This window comes from Eschrichtius robustus, chromosome X (genome assembly GCF_028021215.1).
Source record: "Eschrichtius robustus isolate mEscRob2 chromosome X, mEscRob2.pri, whole genome shotgun sequence".
Classification (NCBI taxonomy): domain Eukaryota; kingdom Metazoa; phylum Chordata; class Mammalia; order Artiodactyla; family Eschrichtiidae; genus Eschrichtius; species Eschrichtius robustus.
Window position 1 is genome coordinate 135,559,258 of NC_090845.1, and position 11,525 is coordinate 135,570,782.

Here is an 11,525-nt window from a genome sequence, read left to right on the forward strand (position 1 = left end):
AGTGCAGCACTGGCAGCCCGGGCGAGGGCGCCTGCTGAGTGAGCGTCCACCTCGGGGCAGCCTCTGGGGCCGAGGGCAGGGCTGCGGAAGGACGGTGACCAGCCCAGCAGGTGGAGGAGTGGCCTGCAAACAGCTGAGAGGAAGCCAGACCGGCCCGTGTCACCTCCTGGCCCTGGGACGCGAGGGGCCGGGCCGGCCCAGGGGGGACCTGTGAGGCCTTGGCTGGCGCATCTCTCAGGACAGCTGACGTGGATCAGCTCTCCGGCAGGAAAGATGCTGTTTCTGCGTTCGGTCAGGTAAGTCAGTGGCTCCCCGCTAAGAGTACGCACGGGAACCTAGCCCGGGTTAGCTGAGCAGCGCTGGCCTATGGCCTGAGCGTCCAGTCCCTCCCCCTCCCCCTCCCCCTCCCCCAGCTCACCCATGGAAGCCCTAACCCCGCCACGGGATGGACTCTGGAGGCGGGCCTTTGGGAGGTAATAGGGTCTGGACGAGGTCATGCGGGTGGCACCTCCATGATGGGGTCAGTGAAGACGCCCACCAGCCCTGACCTCCCCGCTCGGTGGAGACCCCGCTGCTTGGAGGTCCTACGCTTCCCTTGCTGTTTGCGGTTTACTCTGGGCTTTACCGGGGGGCAGGGTCGGAGGGCTATGGGGGTGCGTGGGTGGCCCTTATTGCCTGGAGCAGATGGTTTGGGAGACGGGTCAAGGCCTCGGGAACGGAAAGGCGGCGTTCCCGGCTCGGTGGTGACTCCGTGGGCACTCGGCGCCCGCCCCACACCGCCCGGCCCCGGACAGGAGGGGCCGGTCTGCGCAGGCGCATCCGGGGCGCCCGAAAGGAGCGGGGCTTCACGCCGGAGCTGAGTCTGTGCAGCCCGACGGGGCCTCCGGGCCGGCCCGTGGGGGCAGGGCGGCAGCCAATCCGGTGCCGGGAGGCGTCGTCAGGGGTGTCTGCGCAGGCGCCCTGGGCGTCCCGGGGCCGAAGGGGCGGGGCCGCGTGTGGCGCGCAGGCTCTCCTCGGCTCTCAGAGGGACGCGCGGCGGCCATGCAGGCCCCGGGGGACGGCAGCGCGGCAGGCGCAGGGGGCCGAGGTGGCCAGCAAAGCTCCGGAACTCCTGGTTGCCAGAGAAGATCAGGTAGCCCTGAAGGCGAGGGTGTTCCCCGGCGCCCGGAAGCCCGGCGTGGGCCTGGCCGAGGAGGAGCAGCGATGGGAGGCCCTGCTGCAGGCCCTCAGGGTGGGCGGGCGTCACGTGCCCTAAGACGTGGTGGAGGTGCAGCGCTCGTGGCTGTCGGGCCTGGAAGAAGACAGCTGGTGCTGTATCCTTTCCGTGGAGCCTCCGTGGGCTGGGGCAGCGGTGCGGTGGCCGGGTACGTGGCGGCCGCCTGCGGAGGGGACGGAGGGGAGCGCAGGGCGCAGTCAGGGGCAGCAGGGGCGGGCAGCCTGGCAGGAAAGGGGATTGTCAATGCCTGAGGAGCCTGGAGGGTGGGGAAGGACCGAAGGGTTAGGGAGGCGGCTCCGGGCGGTCTCATCCTGGGGTAAAAACGGGCCTCTGAGGTGTGGGCAAGCCCGAGATACCAGCAGATTCAGTAGCGGATGGTGCCTTAACCACGTCTCCCCCAGCAAGCTCACAGTGCCTTTCCGATCCCTCGTGGAGGCACACATGGCCCACAGAGCTCTGATCGCAGGTGCCCAGCGTGACCCAGGCGTGATTCGGGAGGAATATACAGTGAATGGCAGTGCCCTAACTATGTGAGTTCTAGAAGAGTCTGCCGTGGGCGGGGGTCGGTGGCAGGTGCTGGGATCTGATCTCTGTCTTAAGAGTGCTGTGATGGGGCCGCCCATATACGGGCTTGGTATAAGGAGGGGGCTGGGGGCTGGTGCCCTGGACCTACGTGAGCGATCTCCCCTTTAACCTGATTTCCCTTTTCCCTCACTTGTAGTAGATGGACTGCTGAAGACCTTGATCTCTTCCGAATTTCCATCGACTCCATCTTCGATCGGCTTTCCCGGGTGATTGGGAATATTCAGCGCCTTTGGCCCCCGCCCCCCTAAAGGCTACGCGAAGGAAAGGGGGCTGAGGGCTAACCTTGTGTCCCCTACTAGGCAAGGCTTAGGGAATTCAAACTTGAGTAATCACCACTTTGTTATTTGGGTTTAATGTTTTGCCGGTACTGGCCCTTGGTATCTCCTGGTTCACTTGTTTGGTTTCCCTGCGGCTCGAGGAGTGGGATGCTTCAATGTGTATTACTGCAGAAAATAAAACTAGGCTACTGTTTTGTGTCACAGTTTCTTTTCAGCTGATGCATTTCTGGATTTTTTATCTTTGTCCTCGTGTTGGAGGGAAGGTTCTGGAATTCAGATATTCCAGTAGTACAAGGTAATTGAAGACAGTTTAGGAAAATGAAAATCAAGCCCGATGTTCAGCACTAACTACTGTCAACATTTTAGAACTAATTTTTTAGTTGTACTTGCACGCTAAATGTATAACGGTATGCAATGTAGAAGTCATCAAGTTTAGCATTAAATTTTTTCCTGACTTTTTTTCATTTAACATACTAGCTTCTCCACATTCTAAAAACTCTTCAAAAATATGTTATTGAGTGAAGGTATATAAGATGCATCATAACGTAATCATTGAACATTTAAGTTGTTTTCAGCTTTTTCATTGCTACGGTTAACGATTCCATGGAATTCATGTATGTAATTCTTTCCATGAATGGTTACTTCCTTAAAGTATATTCCAAAAGTTAGAAATATTGATCTAAATGTTTACTTTTCTATTTCTTTTTTGAGACTCTTGATCACAGGGAATTCCCTGTCAGTCCAGTGGTTAGGACACCGTGCTTCCACTGCAGGGGCCACGGGTTCGATCCCTGGTTGGGGAACTAAGATCCTGTAAGCCACGCGGCATGGAAAAAAAAAAAAAGAGAGAGAGAGAGAGAGGAAACAGACTGTCTTTAAAAGAAAAAAAAAGACTCTATCACAATTTCTCTTCAGAAAATACACCCACTACCAGATTTCTGGTTTCCTAACATCCTTGTCACAATTGGCTTGGTTTCCTACTAAAATTAAAAACTTGGTTTGCACAAGAAGAGAAAAACCCTAGGCACAGTAAAATAGCAGTGTTGTGGCTGACCGGGCTTGTTTCAGATCAGCGCAGAAAAGTGCTGGTACAAGAACAATTAGTTGAGCGTTTGGGCAGGCGGAGTTAGCTCCCTCTGATATCCTTGATCCTGTGATCTTGCTAAACTCACTGACTGGTTCTCCTCACTCTTGTACATTGCATTCGGTTTTCTACGTAGACAATCACGTTGTCTGCAGAGAAAATTTTACTTCTTCCTTTCCGATTGGGATGTCTTTTATCAATTGATCTGTCTCCTCATAACGGGCTGGAGTTTTCTGAATCTTAGCATACCCTTTTCCTTGGGTGCTGGGTATTTTTTTTCCTAAGTATATTCCAGAACTTCAAAAAATCTAATATTGTTAACTTACTTGGAAACAGTTTGGTCCTTTTGAGTCTTGCCTTGAGACTTTATGGGTGGGAGCAGAGCAGCTTTTAGTTTTCCACACTACTGAGACAAGATCCCTCTGAGTACTGTACATGATGTCACCCGAATTCGGAGTTTCGACTAGCGGACCCTCCGCCCTTGGGCACGGTTCTCCCCCTGTGCCGCTGTGTCCTCTCCGGTCCTCCACCCGCCAGCTCCGGCTGCCCGCGCTCTGCGATCCACCCCCGAGACCCGGGGAGGCGGCTGGACTCGGTCCGGACAGTCCGTGTAGACAGCAAGCTGGGGCAGCTGCACGGCTCACCTCTTCGGGGTCTCGGCTCCCAGAGGTCACTGAGGGTCCTCCCTCGCCTGAGGCCCAGTTTCTTCACAGCCTGTGTTTCGTATCTTTTGGCTGCATTTAGGGGATTCTTGCCAGCCAGTGGCGGGGAGATCCGGTCCCTGTTCCTGCATGTGCGTGAGCGGAGTCTGCCGGGACAGAACCCAGAGAGCTCTGGCCGCGTGGGCTGGAGGGAGGGGGACGCTGGTGCTGGGGATGGTGGCGGTGGGCATGGCGATGACGGTGATGAAGGAGCATGTCCCCCGCCCGGCACGCAGCAGCTCTGGTGGCTACAGTGATCCTGCCTTTCAAAATAAAAGTCAGATCACGTCTCCCCTGCCTAATTCCCGTCACGGGCTCCATTCTCACCCAGAACATAAGCCAGAGGTCCTTGTAATGGCCAGCAAGCCCCCACATTCTAATCTGTGAATCCCCCATTGCCCCTCTTACCTCCTCCGCTCTCTCTTGCTCACTCCCCGCCAGCCACGCTGGCCTCTTGCCTGTGCCCTCAACATTCCAGGTTTTCTACTGAGTTAGGGCTTCTGCACAGTCTGTTCTCCCTGCCTTGAATGTGCTCTCAAATACTGCGCCTGGCTGACTCTCTCATCTCCTGCGAGTCTGCCCGGATCTCATCTTCTCACCCTACTTCTTCCTGTGGCCACCAACAGCGCAGTGTGCAGCCAATCCTCTTCATGCTGTTCTTTTCCACACCACTCATCACCTTCTCTAATACAGTATAATTTACAAGTTGACTCTTTATTTCCTGCCTCTTCCCCATAGAGATAACCACTATTCTGACTTCTACCACCGTAGAGTATGAAAGTGAATTAAAAGTCTCATGTTGAAGACCCAAACAATGGAAATGATTTAAAATTTCAAGACAGACATAAAACAGTTAGGATGCAATTGTTCATACAAAGGTAAGCAAAAGATAAAACTCATGGAAATGGAGGTTTTGGCCATGAAACCAAGACCAAAACAACAGTGCTGGACAGAAGCCAAATGGCTCTGATCAGGCAGAGGGGACGCGTGCCATGGATCGTTCTGCCTTCCCCATGGAGCTCCCCCAGGAACCGATGTCTGTACGCGGCGGCAGAGTGGGGTCAGGTTCGTTACCATCCCCGTGGAGCTCCAGTGACCTGGCAGCCTTGACCGTCCCCGCGGCTCTCCAGCCCCCCTCTGCCATCGGTGAAGTGCCCGTGGCGGGGAGTGTGCGTCTCAGCTCTGCTGTCTCCCGTCGGGCCCCCTGCTCCGGCCTCCACCACTGCCACTCGCTCTCAGTTGCAGAAAATAAAAACTAAACTTGTAACAACAAATGACAATTAAAATAAGGAAATGATAACGATAAATGCAACTTAAGATCAAGGAAAATAAAGAAGTAGAAAGCTGGCAACTTAGGGAGCTGTCTGCTGAAGTAAAGGGGCCAGAGCACGAGGGGCCTGGGGCTCAGAGACCTTTAGGTCAGGCTTCCCGGCCCCTGCTTCTGAGGTTAGCCCTGTGGGCCGACCTGCTCTCCTTTAGGTCAAGGGCTCGGTCTGGAGTGTGTGTCAGGAAAAAGCGTTCATGGTAATCAGCCTCGGACTTGACCAGGGGGAGGAATTTCACGTGGCTTCTCCTCCTTCCTCTCAGCACCAGGACTCCCGTTGGCTGTAGGGTCTCTGCTTTTGGCCTGTTTTCCCCAGACCTGAGCCCCTGCTATTCTGGTGGTCTCTGCCTCACATCGTGGCCTAGAGATGCTGCTGACCTGGCAGCCAGGGCCACTGGGAGTCTCAGCCATAGGGAAAAGGGAGGCGGTGGCACAAGAGACCCCCTCTGGGGAGAAGCAAGCTGGGCGCTGTTGCTTTTTAATGTCAGTAATGACAAAGGTGGTGTTATACGTGGTATCTGGCAGAGCCGGTAACTTTACTGCCAATGATCGGAGCTGGTTGCTGACCCAGGTGTCAAGATGTGGTTTGGCTGAGCAGGAGCAGCGCTGCTTACAGCCACCCGCTCAACTGTTTGCAGCGAAGTAACATGGATGCAGGTCATGCCACGGGAGTCAGGTGAAGTCTGTTGTACTTGAAAATGGCAATGAAGTCTACTTCCACTTATTCAGGTTTCAGAATGTGTCCCGTAGTTTTTCAGATGTCGTCACTTAAATAAGAGGGCACTTAGGTCACGATTCCTCTCCTTATAAGACTTTTATTAATGCCAGACATGAAATAGTAAAAGCGTAGTGAATTGTTAAACATCTGCACGGTTGTGGATACAAAGGTGGTTTGAACGGGGCCCGAGGAGGAGGCCTTGAGAGGGGGGAAGCCAGGCCTCAGGGGAGCCATCAGTCTCGACCCGGACCCAACGGCCACGACTCAGCTGCTGCTTGCTGCGTGGTGAAGTGGCCTGGACACTGAGTCCCCAGGGTCACACCATGCGCTTGTAGCCAGGCTGTGTGCTGGGCCTCAGGGCTCCGCCCTCCCCAAGGAAAGCTTAACTCCCAACGTTCCTGGGCCTGTGGACTTAGGCTTGAGACCCTTCGGTCCCCCTTTCTGCATGACAAAACCCCTGATCTGGAAGTATTTCCTAATGAAAGGAGACGGAAGGAAACGGAGCAAAAAGGAGCTACAGAAAATAATGCGAGATTAATTGCTGCACTGTCCTGTTGATTCCCAGATCTTCTAGAAAGGTGTACTCTGCGCAGTGTACAGACATGCCATGTGTACTTGACTTGGAGTGGTATCTGGGATCATTTCTGGTAAAAAAAAAAAAAACAAAAACAAAAATCCCTCAGACCCCATCAGAATCATAGCCCTCCATTACACGTGGATTACCTCTGCCGGAAAACAAGATTTGGCCGGCATCGTTGTGATTTACGGTGCCTTTCTCAGGAGCATATGCTGCCGTCAGCTCAAAACTACCTGTATTTTGTGTCCCTGAATCATTATGCCTTTGTGTAGCCATCCATTAGCAGTTTTATCAAAGCAAGACATAATCCCATACACCCAGGGAATCCCATACACCCAAGACGTAATCCCACACGCCCTGGCGAAGTCATATTTTTTTAAATCCCTAATCACTTCCAAACAAGTCACGGCTGCTCAAGTGTCTATTGTTTCGTGCAGTAAGTATGTCCCTGGAAACGTTTTGTAGAAACAGATTTTTGTTTTTTGGTCAACTGGACGACATTTCACTGCCGACAAAATTTCAGCTGCCTTTACTATTCCAATCTATCCTCAATCTGCTGAGGTACTTGACACTTGGACGTACAGTTTTTCTGCACTGGCCTTTGTCAGGCAATCAGTGACCTAAACACAGGTGGCCCACACATAGGGAAGCCACCATCTATGGGAACTGGCAGTCCGTAGCCCTGGATTCCTGCCTGAGGCTCTGTGACTCCTTGCAAGTCACAGAAGGAAGAAGGCAGCTCCTTACAGGCTCTGGCCGGGGAGCAGGCCGTGGGCTCAGGGAGCCCTCTCGTGGCTCCATCCAGGCTCACTAAGGACTCTTAACTTAGTCGAAGCCCTTGGCAATTGCCCCCCCCCCCCCGTCTTGCTCTGGGAAGAAAATGATGTCACCAGACCGTGCTGCTTTGAACATCAAAATTACTTCTTTCCTGGTCTGAAAAGCCAAGATTTTGGCACTTACCTTCGGAGCAGTTCGAGACCCTGAAACCCTACAGCAAAGCCTACAGTTGCCCTGCCTAACCCTGGCTGCCGCAGACCTGCCCGCCTATGTGATCCATCCCCGTATATGAGACACCGTGGCCGAACAGTGGGCCAGAACCTGCCGACTACCCAGTTGTTCAGATTTGTCTTCTGGCTGCAGGTGCTCAGAAGGATCAGGTAGGGGCATTAAGTAAAACTCTGTGCCCAATCGAGCCTGTCGTCTGGGTCCCCTGAACCCCAGTGCCCCAGGAAGGAAGGGGTGACAAGATGCCCTCATTGCATGGTGGGAACGTGTGCACGCTCCAGAGCTAGTCACCACTAAAGCAGAAGGGAAACATTAGCCGGGAAACCCGAGACTTGAAGTCACCGGTTTTTGGTTGGTTTGTTTGCTGTTGTTTCTTGGGTCATCACAATCACTCAGAAGCTTGAGTCCAGCACAGTGTGGCCAGGGATAGCTTTCCCCGGGGTGGCAAAGGTTCTTCTGCCAGCCCTAGCCAGCTCATGGGACACACATGGCAAGGGGACCATGTGAACCAAGCATGGATTTCACACTGGTTGTCGGGAGGTGTCTCTAATGGTAACTGCTGATTACGCTAGAGTGCCCCGTTTGGACACCACACAAAGAAACCCTGGCTCGACAGGCATACCTTTCAAGTGGAAAAGCACCTGCTCAAAATCCTATGAAAGGGAGAGGAGATGATGAGTCATCCCGTGCCTGCACGTGTCTCCCACGCGTCTCCGAAGTTACCCTAAGTGACTGAGGCAGCATTAGACGGCGGAAGGAGCCGGACTCGCTGTCTCACTCCATGAGTCATCCTGGGCCAAGCGTTCCCTTCTCTGGTTCTTGGTATTGTTTTCCTCGAAGTGGGAGCAGTGATCGCCGCCAAGCCTAGCTTCCGAGGTCTTTGAGGGGAAGAGATGAGACGGTGCGTGTGAAAGCATGCCGGGAAAAGGCCAACAGCAAAGGGACACCCGGCCACAGGCGGCTGCTTAAGCACAACGATGTCCCTAGAGCCACCGGGGTCATCTGATATGCTCATGCCGGACCTCGGGACTCAATGCTCCTGTCACTCGCATTGTCTTCCTGCCACCATCCCTAGGCTTGGTGTCTTGCACTGTGTCCTCAGGGGTGGGGACAAGATGGTGTCCAGGCGCGTCTCTCCTCGGATCATTCATGATTCCAGCGGAAGCACAGGACAGAGGTCGAGACTTCAGGCGCTGGAGTCAAAAGATGTCATCCCGTTGGCTCCAATCTGCACGTCAAAGGCTCCACTGGAGAAGATTTCTGACGCCTCCTTTGCTTTGGTGGCTCCCACCCTGCCGGGATGGAGCTGTCTACGTCCCGGCGCACCGGCCTGAGGCTCGGCAGGGGCGAGCGCGGCCGCTGACGAGGGCCGGCCCCCCTCAGAGCCCCTGCCCGCAGCCCAGCGCCGTCACGCTTTGGACTGCCTCTCGTCCGTCCACTCCTGCTTTGTGCTCTGCAGAGCTTGCGTCTTCTGCTCGTCCACTTGCACGTAGTCTACTCTCTGCTCCTCTGAGAAGAGGAGTTTCTGAAGGGGGAGAACAGAAAGCTTTCGTTACATCCAATTTAAAAATTCGGCACAATGTCAGTCAGTCTCTGGTGGCTTACAGTGTCGAGTATTGGCTGGCCCTCCCTCCTGGGTCGTCACTTGCAGAAGTGTCACGCTGCGTGTGAATGTGCGTGAATCTCTCCTCACCTCTGCTCCCTTCAACTTGGCCCTAGCCAGCTGACTCGCCTTGACCAGTATAACGTGAGTGGGGTGACGGGTGCCCCTCCTAAAGAGAAGAGAGGCGTCCTGCGATCCTGCACTCTCCCTTTTTCCCCTGCCAGGACGCCGGCATGCCCCACGTGGGGACCGTGACGGACTGTCCCACAGGCGACAACTGAGAAGCCCTTGCGGTCGAAAGCCGCAGAGATTCGGGGCTTGTCTTCACTGCACAGCCGACCAGAACTGGCTAATGCACCGTCTGTGCTTCTCTGTCTATCCCGCTGACCAGCTTTGCTGGACTATCATTTTAGGTTTGTGGAATGAAACGAAAGGTAAAGGGCAAGTGGGAGCTCATTCAGCAAAAGGGGAGGGAAGCCTCCCAGACTCTTCTTTTCTCCACACACACAAAATGAAATTACACTGTATATTCTGTTCAGCAAGTGATTTTTCTCATCAAACAATAATACACTGTTAGCGCAGTCTAGACTACGACCATCCCTTGCTAAGAAATATTTAGCCGTTGTCCACTGCTTACCAGCCACTCATTCCATGGCTTCCCCTGTGCAGTGAGTGACAACAGTCAATGGCTAAGGTCCCTTACACGTATTAACTCACTGAGTCCTCACGACAGGCTTCAACATAGGTGTTATTTCTGCTGACCACTCCACAGACAAGAATACTACTCAGAGGAGTCAAAACTGCCCAACCTGGCACTTGAGGCCCTTGACGGAGCTGTTTCAAAGCCAGCTGACAGCTCCCGTCACCACTCCCCAGAGTCTAGCCAAACGGGGCTGTTACTTCTTCCCTCAGCAGGCCCTTCCTATGCCTGGACTACACTTTACCCCACCCTCACCTCTGCCAGAGCAATTTCTCAACAAACCTTATGGTCCGAATTTTGAAGAGCACGAAGACTACGTCCATTTACACATAGACATGCAAAGAACGTTCCCCCCGAGGGAAATACGCCAGGACTTCTGGGCGGCAGAATTAGGGCTGATTTTAAGACTCTTCACTGTACGTGTCTGTATGTTTCAGACTTTGCAAAGAGAACATCCATGGTGGAATCATCGAAACAAAATCCAAACCGAAATGGAATCTCCTGGGAATTCTCAGACACAGAGTACTTCCTACCTGCTGCACAGGGGCTGGTGACGCTGAGTTGAAGTCCAGGGCTAAGTAATCCAGGCTGAATTTCCTCGTCCACGTCAGGGCTCCACTGCTCAGCGAGTTGGCTTCTCCGTGCTCCTCCTAGAAACCAACGTCACAGGATGCGCGTTACCAATTTCGGGCCGGGCCGCCCAGGGGAAGAGCAGCTGCCATCGGACAACAGCGGCCCGACGAGTCCTGGGCAGCTCGGCCTGCACCTCGGAAGGAGAGCTGGCTTTGAAATACAATACAGCCCATTTGGCCTTCACATGAAGCTATGCCTTCATTCACCATTGAAGCAGCTGGCCAAAATCTCCCCCAAGAAGAAATCATTTCACGGATCTGACAGGCCCATGATACCTTAGAGACTTTAAATCCTGAAAAGGTCAATCACACTTACGAAAGCTTTCGTAAAGACATCCCAAGTGCATTTAAAGATACTTTATACAATACAAACAGGGATAACGTGTGCAGCACACAGCCATGGCATCTCCATCCGGCTTCAGACTACACCACCGCTACACGACACACACGGCACATGCCGAGGGCCCCCTTCTACTGCTGCCTTCTTGCCCCCCAAGGGGGTGAGTGCTATCCTGAACTTGGTGTTTACCACTTTTGTTTTTAAAGATGGTTTTATGAATGTGTGAGTGTCCTTAAGTGACATACTGTTTTGTTTTGCCTGTTTTGAACTTTTACCAATAGAACCGTATTGTATGCATTTTTGGTGACTTCAATTTGCGCTCCATTTACATACTTCACATTCACCCATGTCAGTGCCCTATTTCATTCATTTTCATTAGCATACATGATTCCATCGCATAATTTATTTAACTGTTCCACCAACAACAGGCATTTGAGTTGTTTCCAGTTTGGAGGCTCTTACAAGCAATGCTGCTGTGAGCATTCGTGCACCTGTGGAAGAATTTCTAGGGCGTGTCCCTGGGATGGGGGCCCCTTCAACTTGACTATCACCAGCCTGATATGAGGAAAATGGTACTTTACTGTGATTTGATTTTCCACGCCCTTGATAATTGAATTAATTGGCCATCCTTTCATATGTTTACGGGTCATTTCTTTTTTTCTCTTCTGTGAATTATCTGTTTTAGGTTTGTTTTTGTTTTGCTAATTTTTACGCTGAAGTGTTTGTATTTTTCTGATTTTTCTCAGTACTCCCTCACATATC

At 53.1% G+C, this 11,525-nt stretch overlaps 1 long non-coding RNA gene across 1 annotated transcript; it reads right to left on the bottom strand.

Moving 5' to 3' along the window:
- Positions 1 to 5,977: 5,977 nt before the first annotated feature.
- On the bottom strand, positions 5,978 to 10,427 carry LOC137756863 (uncharacterized). Its single transcript, XR_011072268.1, has 2 exons — positions 10,325 to 10,427; positions 5,978 to 9,013 (listed from the first exon to the last, which is right to left on the bottom strand). It is a non-coding gene; the product is annotated as an uncharacterized lncRNA (long non-coding RNA).
- Between the last annotated feature and the right edge of the window lie 1,098 nt (positions 10,428 to 11,525).